Below are 18,616 nucleotides of genomic sequence, written 5' to 3' on the forward strand. Positions count from 1 at the left end.
CTACCCATCAACATTGGTGTTCCCCAGGGCAGCATACTTGGCCCTCTCCTCTTTCTCATCTACATTAATGACCTTCCAAATGCCTCCCAACACCTCAAACCAATTCTATTTGCTGACGACACAACCTTCATTTACTCCAGTCCTGATTCCCTTGCTCTAAATGCCACAGTAAATACTGAGCTAAATAAAGTCCATCTGTGGCTAACTGCCAACAAACTCACCCTTAACATTGACAAAACCTTCTATATTCTGTTTGGCAATAAATCCTCTAATCAAATAAATCTCAAAATAAACAATACCCAAATTTGTAACAAATTAGATGGCAAATTCCTTGGCATTCTCATTGACCACAAGCTTAATTTCCAGGGACACATTCTAAACATATCAAAAAAAGTTTCAAAAACTGTGGGCATTCTTTCTAAGATCAGATATTATGTACCACGCCCTGCCCTGGTGACTCTCTATTACTCCCTTATCTATCCATATCTCAACTATGGTATTTGTGCTTGGGGCTCTACTACCCAAAATCACTTACGTCCTCTAATTACTCAACACAAAGCTGCTATTAGGACAATATCCAATTCTGGCCCCAGACATCACTCGGTACCCCTACTTAAATCTCTGAATATGTTAGACATTAAGTCACTGCACATTCTCTCATGTGTATTATACATATATAAAACGCTAAACTATAATGCCAATCCTGATCTCAAAAGCTTCATAGAAGGTTGTATCAGAACCCATGAGCATCACACCAGAAATAAATACAGTTTTGATATTCCTAGAGTACGACTTAATCAAACTAGAAATGCTCTACAAATCAAGGGGCCCAGAATGTGGAATGACCTTCCCAACCATGTTAAAGACTGTACCTCTCTCAACCAGTTTAAGTTAAAAGCGAAGCTATACCTAATATGGCTCAGATTATTGACTCAGATTATTGACTCAAATACATGATGACCAAAAGTCTATAATCCGAGAGCAGTCGGACCTGATAATGAAGCTTCAGAGTGATGCTTTGGCAATGCACAAGGCTAACCAAGATCTGTCTGCCAGAGTCGGCCACCTCGAACATGAATTAAGCTCTCTTCGGATCTCGGTTACTAACTTTAAACCAGCAGAAACCTCTAAGAAGCAAGAAGAGATGTTACAAAAGTTAGAGAACCACTTTAACTCCCTACAACAGCAACAAACTGCAACCCAAGACGAATCAGACCAACTTAAGCTCCTTGATTCTGTCATCATCTCATCACAGGATTTTCCCCATGAAACTGACAGAGAAGACTGTACTGCCATCGTGATCCAGGAATTGCGTACTGAGTTGAATTATTCAATCGAAGCAAGAGACATTAAGTCAGCTTATAGAGTGGGTACCAAATCATCTGGTGCAAACAACAGAAGGATACGCGTGAAGTTGGATAGCTGCTCCCGCAAGTCAGACCTTATCACTGCTGCAGTCGCTAGGAAATCCAAGGTTTATGTGAACGAATGTCTTACCAGATTCAGACAAAATCTCTTATTTAAACTACGTGGAATTCGCAATAGATCCACTGCTATTAAACATTGTTTTGTGCGCGATGGTAAAATAATAGCTAGGAAGACTGACTCTGGAAAAACTTATGTCATAACCACTGAAGCACACCTCACTTCTTTCCTGGATGACTGTGGGATATCAGCTGAATAACCAGAACATAATTTGTAGTCTCACATACAACCAAAGTGTACTTAAGCTCTGCCTTTCCTTTCCAAAGGTGTTTATTTTTATTTTTATTTTTATTTTTACTTTATTTTTTGTTTGTCATCTTTGCCTGTTTTATACTCTTAATTATTTGTTCTTAGTTAATCCCCTTGTCACTAAACCTAGGGCTTTTTATTACCCTGTTAATTAACCATTACTAAGCTAATTATTTTCAAGATCATTTTTTTATGATTATTATTTTTCTTATTATTTTTTATTTTACATTTATATTGTCAGTCTCTACTGATTTTTTGTGTTTTATTTTATGTAACTTCTGTGTCCTCCCTGGCTATCTATTGGATCTTTATTTTACTTCTAAATTGTTACTATTTTATTGTATCTGCTCTTATTCTTGTGTTTTGCTTTATCGTGTATCTTGTATCGTGATCCCTCTGCATCTCTATGCACACTGATATTGATCCTGATCAAAATCTTCTGTCTCATATCTATACCAACCAGCACATTGATCATCATTATTGTAAGTATTTCACAGCACACCAGGCTAAAAACAAACTCCAAAATAGCACCTATCTATCAGTTTATAACCAAAATGTTAGATCACTTGGTAAACATTTTGACGATTTAAATGCACTACTCACAGCACTAGGTACTAACCTATCGTTCATTATTTTAACAGAAACTTGGCTAAATAAAGACTATACCCAACTCTACAACTTAGCTGGTTATAAAGCCATTCACAACTGTAGGCCTAATAAAAAAGGTGGTGGCACAGCTATATATTACCGAGATACATTTATCTGCAACAGTGTTATTAGTGACAGAGATGACTACTGTGAATATACTTTTGCTCAGTTTACAATTAAATCCCTTAAATCCTCTTTGACTATTGGAGCCATCTATAGATTTCCTAATACTAACATAGCTTCTTTCTCAGACAACCTAAGGAATCTTATTATAAACAACAATCTCAACAAAAACCACATCATTCTGGGAGGAGACTTTAATATTGACCTGGGTCAACAAAACTGCTCTCAAGTTGACTATTTCCTTAACAGCATGAACTCCTGTATGCTAATCCCCACTATCACCAAACCTACCCGAGTCACTCAAACATCAGCCACTACCTTGGACCACATATGGACAAACATAACAGCTCCCCTTGTATCTGGTATAATCTACGACAGAACAACTGACCACTATCCTACCTTTCTCATAGCGAACATGGACATAACACCACCAAAAAGCAAGAAATTTTCATTTAGGCTACACAGTGAATCAGCTTTAGACAATCTTACAGAGGCACTTCACAATATTAACTGGGATTCTGAATTCAATAATACCCATGATATAAATTCATTAGCTAACCTCTTCCTCTCCAAAACTCTAAGCCTCTACAACCTTCATTGTCCCCTTCTTACAAAGCAAGTAACTGACAAAAGATTAAACAATCCATGGCTCACAAATGGCATTCTCAACTCAATCAACAAGAAACATGAATATGAAAAGAAAGTTAGGATTGGCCTAGTTTCAAAGGAAGTAGCTAAAAGGTACTCATCAATGCTTACCAGTATCATAAGAAAGGCAAAACTTGCATATTATGTGAATAGATTCAATGAAGCAAAAGGCAACATGAAAAACACTTGGAAAACTATCTCTAGTATCCTAGGAACTAAACAACACTCACATAACCAAATAAAACTCTACAAGGATGGGGATATACCGTCAACTGATTTAGAAATGGCAAATGAATTTAATAGTTTCTTTTCATCGGTTGGTGCTAATCTTGCCAGTAAAATCCCACAGACTCAGACACATATTAACACATATCTCTCAGGCAGCTATCCAAACTCTCTTCTCCTTTCACCAATCAGCCCGGCAGATGTTGTGTCCATCATACACTCTCTAAAAACCAAGGCAGGGAACACCAGTGAAATTCCGTCCATTGTGTACAAGAGAGCCTCCCATGCCCTTGCCCCACCCATAGCACTATTGTTCAACAAATCTATAGAGTGTCACACCTTCCCTGATATCCTCAAAAAAGCAAGAGTAACGCCAGTCCATAAAGGAGGCAATCCGGCGGACATAAACAATTATAGACCAATATCAAATCTACCCATTCTATCAAAAATATTTGAAAAAATTATTTACAAACAGCTCTATTCCTACCTTGTAAAATTCGACATACTCAGCCCCTGCCAGTTTGGCTTCCGGTCCCAAAAGAGTACCAATGATGCAATCATTAGTCTCCTTGACATTATCTACTCAGCCCTTGACAAAAATGAGTTTCCGATTGGACTCTTCATTGACCTAAGAAAAGCCTTTGATACTGTTAATCACAACTACCTCTTATTTAAACTCCAGCATTATGGAATCCGAGGCCTTGCCCTTGACTACATCCGATCCTATCTTAGTGACAGACACCAATATGTAACCATCAATGATACAACTTCTTCCACTCTACCAATTACCGTTGGAGTGCCACAGGGCAGCATCTTAGGACCTCTTCTATTTCTTATATATATAAACGATCTGCCTAATGTCTCTAATATTCTCAAACCTATATTGTTTGCTGACGATACTACCCTTATCTACTCAAACCTCAACCCACATACACTAAATAATGTTGTGAATAATGAATTAAAAAAAGTCCACTTATGGATGTCAACGAACAAACTAACATTAAACATCGAAAAGACTTACTACATCTTATTTGGAAGCAAATCATCAAATGCAATTCAGCTACAGATAGACAACATTAACATCAGTAATAAAAATGATGGCAAGTTTCTTGGCCTATTCCTAGACAAGAGACTCAACTTCAGCACCCACATTCAACACATAACTAAGAAAGTCTCTAAGACAGTTGGTATACTCTCCAAAATCAGATATTATGTTCCTAACTCTGCTCTCCTCTTATGCACTAATCTACCCCTATCTTAATTATGGTATCTGTGCATGTGGGTCTACCACTGCAAACCACCTTAAGCCCATCATCACACAGCAAAAATCTGCTATCAGAATAATAACTAACTCTGCTTTCAGACAACACTCAGCTCCCTTGTTTAAATCTCTAAACTTGCTAAATATTAACTCCCTCCACACATTCTCTTGTGTCAACTACATTTACAAAACCCTGTTCTTAAATGCAAACCATGCTCTGAAACTCTCCCTGGACAGATGTAATAGGACCCATTATCACCACACCAGAAATAAATATCTCTTTGATATCCCCAGGGTCAAACTTAATCTGTGTAAACACTCTATGCAAATTAAGGGACCTAGTCTATGGAACTCACTCCCTAGTGAATTGAAAAACTGTAAAACTTTTGCCTTATTTAAAAGCAAAACCAAAAAGTACCTAACTTCATCTATTTAGTTTCCATATCTCTTAATATGTTAGATATTAAGTCACTGCACATTCTCTCATGTGTATTATACATATATAAAACGCTAAACTATAATGCAAATCCTGATCTTAAAAGCCTCATAGAAGGTTGTAACAGAACCCATGAGCACCACACCAGAAATAAATACAGTTTTGATATTCCTAGAGTACGTCTTAATCAAACTAGAAATGCTCTGCAAATCAAGGGGCCCAGAATGTGGAATGACCTTCCCAACCATGTTAAAGACTGTACCTCTCTCAACCAGTTTAAGATAAAAACTAAACACTACCTAATAAATTCCCTGTAATCTACCTCACTCCTCTATTGTCAACCCATGTCTGTTATTTTCTTTCTTTTTTTTTTTTTTTTTTTAATCAACACTGTTTGTCAACCTATTGTATTTGTGCTGCTTTTTCAGTCATGTTCCCCCTTTTTTTTTATCTTTATTTGTATTTGTTCTCAACATCTTTTATTCTTTATGCTCAATTAGTATTAAGTTCTAGATATTAATGTTTTTCTTGCCAGAAACGCATTGCGTAATAGTGGCTTTAGGCATTGTATGTACTAGCTCTATCTATATATCAATCCATTAATGTAACATCACTTGTATGTATATACCTTACCTGAATAAACATCTGAATCTGAATCTGAATCTGAATCTACACTGAGCTTTAAATTTGCTCTGTACCTAGTGGTACCCAATCTCCTAATTTTTATGTAATATCAAACAACCTTATCAGTGTTCATTGCTGTCTTCTTTTATGTGCTAGCCATATGCTGTATTGTGACTACCAATTTTTGTCAACTACCATTCAAGCTGTCATTGCAATCAATCTTATATTGTTTCTGCTGTATTGTGCCTACCAATTTGTTGTCAACTACCATTTTAAGCTGTCATTGCAATCAATCATAGCTACCTATGTGCTTTAATATACTGTACCTATAATTTTCTCTCATCTTTTTTTTTTCATTCCATGTAATCTGTTATCATTTTTTTGTCTATAAATTTTGCAAGTATTTACCTCCTTAAAATTTTCTTAGATTAAGGACCTGCCCGAAACGCTGTGCGTGCTAGTGGCTTTACAAGACTGTAATTACCATAATTGTATCCTCACATTCCTTATGTACATTCTTGTATATGCATAAATAAATAAATAAATAAATTCCCTGTAACCTACCTAACCCTTCTATTGTCAACCAATGTCTGTTTTTTTCTTTAAAGAGCGCTGTTTGTCGACATAATTGTATTTGTGCTGCTTTTTCATCTATGTTTTCATTTCTTGTTTTCATTCTACTCATTATGCTCAATTAGTATTAAGCTTGTCATTTAAGTTTATCATGCCCGAAACGCTTCGCGTAATAGTGGCTTTAGGCATTGTATGTACTAGCTCTACCTATAAGTCAAACAATCCTTGTAAATATTTATTGTATGTATGTACCTTACCTAAATAAAATTGTATTGTATTGTATTGTAAAACTGAAAAGACTTATTCGACAAGCGAGCGTGAAGCGCTGGCTGTCGTGTGGGCACTCAAACATTTCAGAGATATCATCTATAACTACCCTGTCCATGTACTAACGGACCACCAAGCTATCATTCCCTTGTTCAGAGACAAGAACCCCGTAGGCAAGTTTGCCCGTTGGTCGCTCACCATACAAGAGTTCCTACCCACGTTTGGATACTTACCTAGCAAACACAATGTAGTTGCCGATGCTCTCTCCCGTTACGTCGCTCCCGTTCACGTTGAATACCCTTTATTAGACGTGCGAGATGTAGAACTCGCACAACGACAAGACCCAATGTGGGCACCGATCATAAGCTTTCTCATGGACCCGCACACGACTCTTACGGTCAAGCCACCTGTACCACTCAAGGAACTAGTACTCTTAGATCATGTGCTCCATTGCAAGGTTATGCTTGGATCTCCTGCCAGACTGGTACATCAACTTGTTATTCCTGCGTCGATAATTCCTACCGTGTTAAAACTTGTTCACGACGCCCCACACAGTGCGCATCCTGGCAAGGACCGCGCCATCAAGCAGGCTCGTCTTACGTACTACTGGCCCAAAATGGCCAAACAGATTGAACGTCATGTGGATCAATGTCTAATCTGCCTAGCTCACAGAGGCCATGTTGCTGGCCCGAACTCGATTCAGACTTACCCTACAACTAATGCACCTTGGGATCGTGTTTCTATGGATTTGTTAACAAATTTTGCTGCAACTTCCAGAGGAAATATACATCTCCTAGTTATGGTAGATAACTTCTCTAGATACTGTGAACTGGTTCCAATTCCAAATAAAACTGCAGAAACTATAGCTAGTGCCTTTCATGATCATATAATTTGCAGGTATGGTCCACTCTCTGACAACGGCCCGGAATTCAACAATTCTGTTCTGGAACAACTGGCTACATTGTACAACATCAAAAAGTGTAATATAATGCCTTATCAACCGGCTAGCAATGGCCTTGCTGAAAGAATTAACAAGAAGGTCCTTGACGCACTCAGAGTGACAGTCAATCGGGACAGTCACAAATGGGATGAACTTATGCCACTCGTCCAATGTTCGATAAACTCCTCTGTCAACTCCTCCATAGGAGACACACCTCACTTTGTGCTATTTGGGACAGACATGAGATTTCCTAATGCCATCATCTCCTCGCCGCCTCACCACTCTACAACTATGACGACTATGTTAAGGTAAAACGGAGTGACACTCAACTGGTGTTCCAGAGGGTCAAGGAACATCTCTCTAAACCTACTGACGATTTCACGCGGTTACAAAACGCTCATGCTAAACCTACGAGAATAGGACCTGGATCTTTAGTAATGATCCTCAATCAGCGACGAGATGATCCCATGTACGAACTGACTGAGAAGTTTCTTGGTCCCTACAGAGTTCTTGAGCATATCACAGGTAATGAGTACAAACTGGAAAACCTAGCCACTGGAGAACAAGTACATAAGCATCTCAACCACATGAAATTAGCCCGTCTGACTGTTGACGATGACACCCCGACTCCTGTCCCTGACAATGTACCGCCTGACCCTACCACTGTGACACCCACTTCGGTCTCAGACACGCCCAGCGATACTACCCCACCACGTACTCACACATACAATCTTCGGTCCAGACCTGTTCCTGTTATTTCGACAGTACACCACCAACAGTCTGATGATTCATCTTCGTGTGACTGGTGTTCCAGTCTGTAAGGGACAATGGATGCGTTCTATCTGCTCCCCTCTCCCTGCCTGTTCGTACATGGCAGAAGAAGACTACGTTCATGATGGACTGGCACCTAAGAATTCATAGTTTTATGGCTAGATTTAAGAGTGATTGCAACAATCGTTTCGCATCCCTCGGTTCAATGTATATAGACCCTTCCACCTCAGGTATCTTTGTTCGTAGTTTATTGATCTTGTCGTGTCTCTATACACAATGTAGGTCCTCGTGTTCCTGCCACGTTCATGCTCTCCATATTTTAGTGGAAATGTCGCTTATTCTATGTATTGCCATGTAATATATTGTGCCTACATTAGTATCTACCGTTTATAATCTACTTAACAAGTAACACTGTGGCTGAGCATCATGAATTCCTACGCGCAACTTCTGGTCCGTTGACTCTACAACTACCACCTCTACCTGCAGCCGGACCTCCTGCCTCCAGTTTGCGCAGACATTTAGCTAGTTAGTCATGATGTTACATGGATATCTTAGTTTGAGGATTATGGTAAAGCATTGTACTCATTATTCATGCATGTCCGAGACGGTGTTGGACGTCTCAAAAAATAAGCTTGTTTGTTTATGGCCACTATAGGTAAATCACTGTATATAATGTTAGTTAGGTACACGCCCAAGGGTTGTCAAATTTGTCAAGCAGATCGCCGAGGACGCCGATGATAGCGTGCCGAGCGGTGTTGGACGCCAGTTAGGCGACATACACATGGGGTGACCCAATACCTTCTTATGATGGCTGGCGCTAAGATAAACAACTTAATAGGTATTAACAACGTTGTCAGCAGCGATGTTACAATGACCTGGACAAACTGGAGGAATGGTCTAGAAAATGGCTGCTAAAGTTCAACTCAGGAAAGTGTAAGGTAATGAAATTAGGCGAAGGGAGCAGGAGGCTGAACACAAAGTGTCATATGGGAGGTGAAATCCTGCAAGAGTCAAATAGAGACTCAGTTGCTTCGCCATACCTAGTTAAACACAAGACAAAGAGAAGATTCAGCGGTATGCCACCAGGCTCGTCCCGGAACTGAGAGGAATGAGCTACGAGGAAAGGCTAAAGGAGCTGAACCTCACATCCCTGGAAAACAGGAGAATAAGGGGAGACATGATAACCACCTACAAAATTCTCAGGGGAATTGACAGGGTGGACAAAGACAAACTCTTCAGCACGGGTGGAACACGAACAAGGGGACACAGGTGGAAACTTAGTACCCAGATGAACCACAGAGACGTAAGAAAGAATTTTTTCAGTGTCAGAGTAGTTAATAAATGGAATACATTAGGCAGTGATGTGGTGGAGGCTGACTCCATACACAGTTTCAAATGTAGATATGATAGAGCCCAGTAGGCTCAGGAACCTGTACACCAGTTGATTGACAGTTGAGAGGCGGGACCAAAGAGACAAAGCTCAACCCCGCAAGCACAATTAGGTGAGTACAAACCCAGTTCTTGGCGAAGTTGCCGAGACACTACTGTCAGAGGTCACGAAGTTTGCCAACGACTGCCTCTCTGGGCTGATCCCAGAGAGAGCTACATCGTGACATTCTGCAAGACTGGGGTCAGCTTTCTGTAAATCACTCAAGGAGGCGTCCAGGCCTTGGTCAGATGTCATTGGCTGAGACTCAACAGTGCTCTCCTCCACCTCCTCACTACTCTCGGTAGGAGGCGATGGTAGGTTCTCATCAGTGTCCTCGGCCACGTCATCAAGTCGGGCCATGAATGTGTCTGCAAGGTCCACTTGGCTTTCACCACTCGGAAAGTTCCTTGTGTCCTCGGGATTTACCACCTTGGCAACCACAGGGCTGCCCTTACATTTAAGTCCCATAGACCTGGTCACTGCGCACGCAGGGTACACAACATTATCCTCTGTGGCAGGTAGATCCAGGGAAACCTTAGGGGTAGGCAACATGATAGGCAGTCTGGAGTCCCCTACCTTATTCCCTGCTAAATCATTACCCAACATTACATCAACATTAGGGAAAGGTAGGTAAGAAGTGACTCCGACTGTACAAACACCCTTGTGGAAATCAGATTCCAGGGTAACCTTACGGAAGGGTACTGCTCGAGTATCACTAGTGACACCCTCGACCAGTACTACCTCTCCAGTGTCGAGTGTTGGCACCTTGCAAGGCACTCTCTAAAATTAAAGTCTGGATGGCACCGGTGTCTCGGAAGATCACCACGTTCTTCCAGGAAGAACCCTCAGACAATAAAAGTCTCCCCTTCGACAAGAATGGGGTAAGCAGGTCCAACCACTGTGGGTTGGAGGTCTTACTCCCTAACCCTTCAGAAGGCCCCAAGCCCTGTGTCACAACAAGAGCATTGAGTCTTTTTTTCCAGGTGCAGTTCCCAACAACGGCTGGTAATGTGGTTAGCACGTTTACAGTGAGCACAGACTCGTCGGGGAGAAGAGACATTACTAACAGGATTGCCCTTCAGTTCACCCTTAGGTGCCGTGGGGCTAGACAATTTAACAGGGTTAGTTATGTCTGAAACAGAAGGTGCATTAGTTATAGGGTTAGAATGGGCTGGTCTGGACTGGCTATGGGTATAAGTTTTGCTACTCAGTGGGCTATAACTATTTTTAATGGGCCTTTTGCCCGCCAACTGGTAGTTCTCTGCCATCTTGGCCAAATCCATAATATTAGAATCTACCTCTGTCCTTCCTCTAAGGTACCGTGCTACAGGCTCTGGCACATTATCTATAAAGTTCTCCGATAAAATTAAATTTTTAAGTGCCTCATATGTTTCGGCTTTAGCCGAGCAAATCCATTTTTCAAACAATCTTATTTGGTCATTAGCAAATTCAGTGAGAGGTTGGTTGTGAGTAGGCCTAAGGTTGCGATAAGCTTGGCAGTGAGCTTCAGGTGTAATTTCATATGCCCTCAAGATCCGTTCCCTGACTTTACTATATTCAAAACACTCGTCGTCAGGCATGTTTATAAAAATATCTTGGGCCTTACCCCTTGTGGGTCACAAGGGGCTTGCGGGTCCTGTCTGGGAGGTCAATATTTGCATTGGCGTTCATATGTACATTGAATAATTCTGTTTTTAAGTATGCTTTTAAGAATAGTGTAGGAATTAAGACTCCGCCTTAGGGGAGTCCCGAGTTCCATATTCATTGTTCTGGAGACTGTTCCATTGAAGCAAACCTTGGCTTTCCTCCCTGTGAGGTAGTCTTCAACCCATTTCATGAGTCTCCCTTTGACACCCATGCATACAAGCTCGTCCAGGAACGCAATCCCCTGCGCTTTGTCGAAGGCTCCTTTGATGTCAACAAATACAGAGTACCTAGCCGTGTCATTAGCCAAGTAATTAACTATACTGTTTGCTGTGCTCCGTCCTTTAACAAATCCATTGACCCCCCCCCCCCTCCCTTAACCTGCCTATTTTGTGCAGCAGTCGGTTTAGAATGATCCTTTCAAGCATCTTGCAAGTGCATGACACGAGACTGATAGGTCTGTAATTGCCAGGTTCATTGGGCTTCGGTATGGGAACAATTATTGCGTGTTTCCATTGTGTGGGCAACACTCCACTTAGGAATGTCTTGTTAAACAGGTGGAGTAGTGGATTCCCAGACACTTCACACAGTACATTGAGTATGTCGTAGGTGATGCCATCTTCACCAGGTGCAGTACTTTTACCCTTCTTCATAGCGCCTCTTACTTCCTGGGTTGTGATCGGTTCCCCCATATTCGTCATCACTAGACAGTGCTCTTGTTATCCTAATTCATCTGTCATCATGTCGCAGTTGCTGTTCTCTGCTGATTTTTGCTGGGAGGGAGGAGGAGGATGCTGCATCACTCCACTTGTGAATTAGTTCTTCAGCCTTACCCTGGGGGTCTTTGTGAGCCGCAGGCCGGGCTCTGCCCCCCCCCCCCCTTCCCCTTAGCTATCTGAATTTTTGCCCACACTTTTGCTGATGTTTCCCTTCCAATAGAGCTAGTGAACTCAAGCCTCTGTCTTTCCCGCTCTTCAATCTACTCTTCCCTGGCTACTTGACTCACAGTTTTAAACAACTCCTGGTTACTTTCAGTGGGATGTCTCCGGTACTCTCTACTCATGTCTCTTACATTTGCGTTAAGCATCTTTATGTAATCGTTCTCATACCATTTTATTTCCTTCCTCTGAGAGTTATTCCCCCAGTCGTACGGCGCGGAACTCTGAGACAGCTCTCAATTTGGTGATCAAGGTCATCAACAAATGTATCAATGTCGGGATGACGGGATTTGGTATTCCGTGAACCAGTCACTCATCATGTTTATGAAGTGCAGCCTCATATTTGGTCCAAGTGATAACCTTTTTATTTTATTTGTCTCTTTCCTTCTCTTGCTCATGTCGACGGTGGTAATCAGTGCCCAGTGGTCACTACATAAACTGTGCACAATGTGTGTACTGGCATCCGTGTCCTGTGCATTCAGCAGGAAAGCATAGTCTAATCTTCCTCCTCTGAGGTGAGTTGGCTGTTCATCACCCAGGACTCCAAGGTTTTCACTTCCCCAGACATAGAGTGACAGTTTCTGTCCATTGACATTGGGCTGATGACAGTTGGTACCAAAGTGTGGGTGTCTGACATTAAGGTCACCGACCAGCAGGGTAGGATCTTCATTAACAAATTCAGGTAGTGTGTCAAAGTCAAGTTTGGTCTGCAGCGGAGCTTGTGCTCACGTTTCCTTCCTCTCTCACACCCAAAACTAACTTTCCAGCCCAATGACAACGGGCTGGAAAGGGAGGGGGAGCACTAAGGCAAAACACTGCATATGAAATCAAGGCCAGAGATGACGACCGCCCTGGATTGCATTAGTCAACGAACTGGAATAGCTGAGTCTCTGACGTAGAGGGTCTGGGGCTCCCCCCGCACCACCGAGGGTGGGGGCTGCAAGGCGGTAGGGGTGTGACATTTGCTTTTTTGCTTGTTTCAATGGAATTGGAGGAAGTTCTGCCTCTCTGTTCGGTTTTCGGTTGCAATTTTCTTGTCATGTGCTGTCTGTTTTGTTATACCTACCTTTCTGGGTGCCTAACCCCAATCGATGGCAAATAAGGAAAATCCTCAACTACAGGGGAAGGGAGGGTTCCAAGGGCCTGAGGGTCCCTGTGCCTCTCTGAGGGGACCAAGTTCTGGCTTGTGGTCCCCTGGTAAGCTGAACTCATGACTAATGCCCTGGTCTAAGTAGTAAATAATTATCAAAAGAAGGCACCAAGCCGGGAAGGCTATGTAGTGCCAACAATTGTGCGGAATAATCATAGGGTGCTAAATATCACTAAGGATGCCAATATGAGAACAGAAACGCATAAGGCGAACGATATCAAAGATATCCAATTCACCAAGAAATCTATCGAGGGTCAAGTGACCGTGAGGGACGGTCAGGAAGGAAGACACATGTTCGTCCTGGAAGTCAGGGCATTCAGTAAAGATATCCATGACTGTAAGAGGGACAATGCAGTTTGGACAATAATTAGCAGGGCTGCACTCCATTAAGGGCCCGTGAGTTAAACATGTATGGCCAATACATAACCTCGCCAAAGCCGTTTCCCAACGCCGGTTACAGTGGTAGGAGGAAGGCCATGGGGGGGACACTAATCTTAAGAGCACGCAGTTTGTTACCAATAACAGAAGACCAACAACCTTGTCAACACGGCAAGGATGGAGGAATGAATAACTGGGTAAAATTTCAGAATAAGAAATACCTTTACGAGAGATGGGACATGTGCAGATAGCTTCCTTAGCAGCAGCGTCCACACACTCATTTAAGGACACACCAATATGGCTGGGAACCCAGCAAAACTCTAGTCTTAAATCTATTGGAGATAAGAAACAGCCAATGTTGAATCTCGACTACCACCGAATGGACTGGATTAAAGGACTCCAGAGCCATGAGGACACTGCTAGTCAACATCATCATCAAAGGAGGATTGACAGTGAGAAAGCAGTTGACGAAGAGTATACAGAATAGCATAAAGTTCTGCCGTGAAGACGTTAGTCTCCAGAGACAGGCGACACATACAGGCGAGGTCAGCAAAAACACCAGAGTAGCCTACACCGTCTGCAAACTAAGACCCAACGGTGAAGACGGAAATGGAGTAGAGGTGTGAAGAAAGGTGTTCACGGAAAAAGTGTTTCAGAACTGTAGGGGGGATAAAAGATATAGTCACGTGGGTCAAGGTTTCACAAAATTTAGGAAGGGGGAAAACGAAAGAAACATTTTGTAAGCAACATGAAACAAAAGAGCATTTTGTAAGCAAGACAACCGTACAGAAAGAGGCAGGTGGTGAAGGGGAACAGAAACCACAGGAGGGGTAAAGGTCAAGGCACAACATAAGTGGGAGTGAGGGTGTTGTAAGGACCGTGCAAGATAGTGAAGACAGTAGCAATCACGGCGGTCCTGGAGAGACAGGACACCGGATTCAACATACAGGCTGAGGTAGGAGTCAAACAAAAGACACTAGAGCTGAGGTGTAACCCAGTATGGTGCAAAGAGTCAAGACGGCGAAGGGTAAACTGGCAAACTACCACCGAGGGAAGGAGATGGGAGGGTGAAAAGAGAAAAAGGTGACAAGGATGGGGAAATGGCCACTGTTATGGAGGTCATCAAGAACCTGCCATGTGACTCAAGGACCTATGGGGTAGGAGGGGGAGTGCCCTTTTTCACATACAACACCCAAAGTGGGGACAGGCAACCCTCACTGGTCCCAGGGAGGTGTACGCGAGCCCCTCTCACCATGGAGGGGGGATACCCTGGTCTAATGAATTGCGCATTAACAAGATAGCTCCAGAGAGCTGAAAGGGTTCCCTACAGAAAGTTTCTGAAACAGTTGGCATTCCTTCTCAAATCAGATATTATGCACCTCTCCCTGCCCTGGTAACGCTCCATTACTCTTATCTATCCTTATCTCAATTATAGCATCTGTGCTTGGGGTTCTACTACCCAAAATTATCTGCATCTTCTAATTACTCAACACAAATCTGCTATTAGAACAATAACAAACTCTGACCCCAGTCAGCACTTGGGCCCCCTTTCTTAAATCTTTGAATATGCTGGATATTAAGTCACTGCACATCTTCTCAAGAGTACTATATATAAAACTCTGAACTGTAATGCCAATCCTAACCTTAAATGCTTCCTAGAAGATTTTTTGCTTCCTAGAAGACAGAACCCATGGGCACCACACTAGAAACATATCTACTGTATCTGATATTCCAAGAGTGTGACTTAACCAAACTAGAAATACTAAGCAAATCATGAGACCCAAAATGTGGAATGACCTTCCCAATCATGTCAAAGACTGTCCCTCTCTCAATCAGTTTAAGATAATACTAAATATTACCTAATGAACTCCATGTAGCATACCCTACCTCCTAAATGTTAACCTATGTCTTGCTATTTTCAAACATGTTATGCAGGAATTTATGAACATATTAAAATTTATTTTAAAATATTATTTATGCATTTTGTAATCAGAGGTAATCAGCCTTTTTAGTGGATATTAGTCAATTAAGTTACCTAAAACCTTTTAAGGCAAAGTATTAACACAACCAAGTTGAACACAATTTGCTAAACAGGTCAGCGAGCAGAATTACTCTTATTGGAATTTTAACTGTGCAATATGCAAACTAGTTAACACTTTCGCCCGGGCATGACGCAGCATTGCGTCATCTATTTACTGTCGGTAATACCGGGGATGACGCAGCATTGCGTCATCCACTTTAAATAATCGCCAAAAATCAGGTTTTTCCGATTTTTTGGGGACTGGTTTTAAATTGTGCGCTGATGTCTTCCCATTTTCTTTGTTGAGCCTCTTGGCCCTCAGGCGGCTTGGCACACGCCGTGGGCCCATTGTTTTCGCTCCACTGTTGTGACCAATGTCGCCTCCCCTCGCATCTCAAACGTGTGAACATTTCGGCTATATTTCTTACTGCAGCTTTAGAAACTATCTACGCTTACTCCACGATGGATAGTGATCATGAACAAGGCCCTTCCAGGAAGAAAATTGCGAAAGAAAGGCTTGAAAAGGGCGGGAATTGGGAGTGTAGCTGGAAGGCGTCCGAGCGCTCACTGGCGGCTAACGCGTGGCCCGTCTTCAACTCGTCCGCGGTTGGAGCGTGACCAGGTTTTTTATTTTATATGCTAATGTTCCTCTAGAGAATTCTATTGTGAACCCATTGAGACCAAAATGAAAGACCTAGGACGAAAATTGAGGTGACCAGAGTGAAAATAGTGAAAACATTTTATCGCGTTTACGCGCTCCTGGGTAACTCGTTCGCACTTTCTCTGTTTGCTGCGGGTAATTAGCCGGGCTTTCGGAGTTTATATGCATTTAGTGCTGTAGAGAATTCTATTGCGAACACAATGATACCAAATTTAATCTCGTAGGACGAGAATTAAGGTGACAAAGTTGAAGAGAGTATACACTTTTCAGAATTTACGCGCGCTCCCGTGACACCCTGGGTCCCATATCGCACAGTTGAGGGGTGGCGCGTGGGGTACGCCAAAGTGTTAAGAAGTGTAAAGTTGTTTCTAAAAATGTATATCTGTTTTAAGTTCACAAGTTTCACCATAGAAGAATGTTTGGTCAAATTTGCAGTATACATTACATGACTACAAAGGTTAAAGTAAACTAATCTACTATAATGAGATTTATTAGGATAATGAATGTGCAAAGGAGTCACTTGGGGCAGCCAGCATCCCTCACACCTATACTACTAACTTAGCATGACACCAGCCACAATTTTCAAACTTACTTGTTTTCATTAAGCTCACACTTCCTGCAATACACATTTAAAATCAACCGATATTTGTTGTGTGTTTTTCAACAAAGCACTTTCTTACATGTGATGATGAAAATTATGTACCTTACCATGCAGATATTTTGAGACATTAGACACTAACTAAATGAAATATTTGTACATACAAAAACCTAAAGGAAGGTTGAACTTAAAAATGGGTAAATTAGTTTTAGACACATGAGTTACTGTGTTTATAAATATAGGATTTAATTAAGAGAAACTGCATTATAAGGTAAATTTTTAATATCATCAATGATAACCATCTCAAATCTTAGTTACTGACCAAAAAATTTAATGCCTTTTTAATAGCCACACCTTAAAAATTGGTTGTCTATTGTTGCTGTATTAAATTAGTAAGCCTTATGCATGATTTCATTTTAGAGGTCAGTATAAACTATTGGTTGCAATAAATCTGGCAGTACATTGCAATATAACATTAGTATGCCAATATTAGTAAAAAAAGCTTTTTTTTCCAAAATGATCTGTCAATATAATTACTATATCTTCAAGTCATACATTTTCTCACTAATCATGTTAATGCATAAACTACCATTTATGCAACCAATGAAAGACAGGTTTATGACTTTTGGATTACTTGGTGCTTTCTGACAACTTTACACATCACACTCCAACAAAAATAGCTACAGTATCACAATTATAGAAAAAGAGAACTCATTGGCACATAAATCCTTATATACAGCTTTAATATGAATGAAAAATAGGACTAAACCAGCAGTCCTGAGCCACAGATGGAAGGCCTCAATTAAAGCTTTGTTTCAATAAATAACACAAAAAATTATGCACAATATAAGAGGAGCAGCACTCAAACAAAAAGTTATATTTTTTTCTTATTTCAAAGCTTTAATTTGAACTAATTACCCTGGCTTTAAATGGGCAAAATAGACAATATATACCAAACCTTAATACAATACCAAGGCTAAAACAGCCTTTCCTGTCAAAGTAACATGCTCTGCTATATGGAGGAGGAGGAAACAGCTTGGCTGCCCCAAAACATTTTGGCAATAGCAAGCTATTCCAACTATCATTCCTATAACCTTTAATTTACAACTAAACAGTTAAAAACCACATTTAGTCTGTGAAAGTAGCAAACGTTTTAGCTCAAGTAAAATTAGAATACTGTACAAAAAGAGTATAAGTCAATGTTACAAAAAAATAGGTACTTGAGAACCTATTCAATTCACTTTGAGTAGGTACCAAAATGGGTACAAATTTAAACTTTGTTGAAGATTTATAGAATAGTGGGGCATCAGTAGCCTGGTATGAAAAATAATATATTACCTCACATCTATGATTAATACCTTTACAAAATAATTTGTAGTCATCCAATTTCAAACTCATGTTCATTGTGTGTTTTAGTCTTTATCAACATACCAAACGGAATATAGGTTAGTTATAGCTCATGCTTGTAGTATAGAGTAAATATTCAGTGTAGTGCTCGGTTTAGCTCAAATCCCCTATTGTGAATGAATTTGTGCCTTGGAGGAACAA

General features: G+C 41.1%; 1 protein-coding gene across 34 annotated transcripts in view; it reads right to left on the minus strand.

The window, feature by feature from the left end:
- Positions 1-16,944: 16,944 nt before the first annotated feature.
- The window catches only part of LOC123757622 (CLIP-associating protein 1), a 714,204-nt gene continuing 712,532 nt past the window's right edge, over positions 16,945-18,616 (minus strand). For all 34 annotated transcript variants that reach the window (XM_069326976.1, XM_069326979.1, XM_069326971.1 and 31 more), the window contains one exon: positions 16,945-18,616. This exon is cut by the window's right edge and continues 1,572 nt beyond it. The gene's annotated coding sequence lies outside the window, so the exon portion shown is untranslated.

The sequence above is a fragment of the Procambarus clarkii genome, chromosome 19 (genome assembly GCF_040958095.1).
Source record: "Procambarus clarkii isolate CNS0578487 chromosome 19, FALCON_Pclarkii_2.0, whole genome shotgun sequence".
Lineage (NCBI taxonomy): Eukaryota > Metazoa > Arthropoda > Malacostraca > Decapoda > Cambaridae > Procambarus > Procambarus clarkii.